Raw genomic sequence first — 460 nt, 5'->3', positions numbered from 1 at the left:
GTGTGCGATGATTCCCGTGCCAAGCCCCAGTCTGTAATCCACAGTACCGTTCAGCCGGCCACGTTTAATCCCGCTACGTGCCCGGCTGGTGTCTGTAGGGCAGACGCTCGGCTGCGATGCCGGCAGGTCGCAGGGAGCTCTCCCTGGGGAGGAGCAGGGACCTCTGCCCTTGTCCCTTGCACCGGCAGTGGGTTTGGGGATGGTACTGCAAGCCACCATGCCACCACTTTTATTTTTTCCTTAAACACATTGGCAGCATCAGTGTCACCCCCCCGGGACGGCTTCACCTCCCAGCAAGCAGTACCCATCCTTTTTTTTTCTCTTTCCTTTTTATAAATGAGCCTTTCACAGGGAAGGCAAAAATATTCCCAAGGTCCTTTCGGCTCCACATGGGTGCTCCCACGTGCCCGTCTCAGTGACCTTGGCTGGTGCCTCCCGGCTCCGCCTCCTGCCCCCCGGC

The 460-nt window shown here is 58.7% G+C and overlaps 1 protein-coding gene across 1 annotated transcript in view; it reads left to right on the top strand.

The window, feature by feature from the left end:
- The window catches only part of NDST1 (N-deacetylase/N-sulfotransferase (heparan glucosaminyl) 1), a 13409-nt gene that overhangs the window by 3790 nt on the left and 9159 nt on the right, over positions 1-460 (top strand). The window lies entirely within an intron of this gene.

The sequence above is a fragment of the Pygoscelis adeliae genome, unplaced genomic scaffold, assembly GCF_000699105.1.
Source record: "Pygoscelis adeliae isolate BGI_AS28 unplaced genomic scaffold, ASM69910v1 Scaffold34, whole genome shotgun sequence".
In the NCBI taxonomy this organism is placed as follows: Eukaryota; Metazoa; Chordata; class Aves; order Sphenisciformes; family Spheniscidae; genus Pygoscelis; species Pygoscelis adeliae.
The sequence above is the reverse complement of the archived record's forward strand: the minus strand, read 5'-3'. Positions and strand labels throughout refer to the sequence as shown.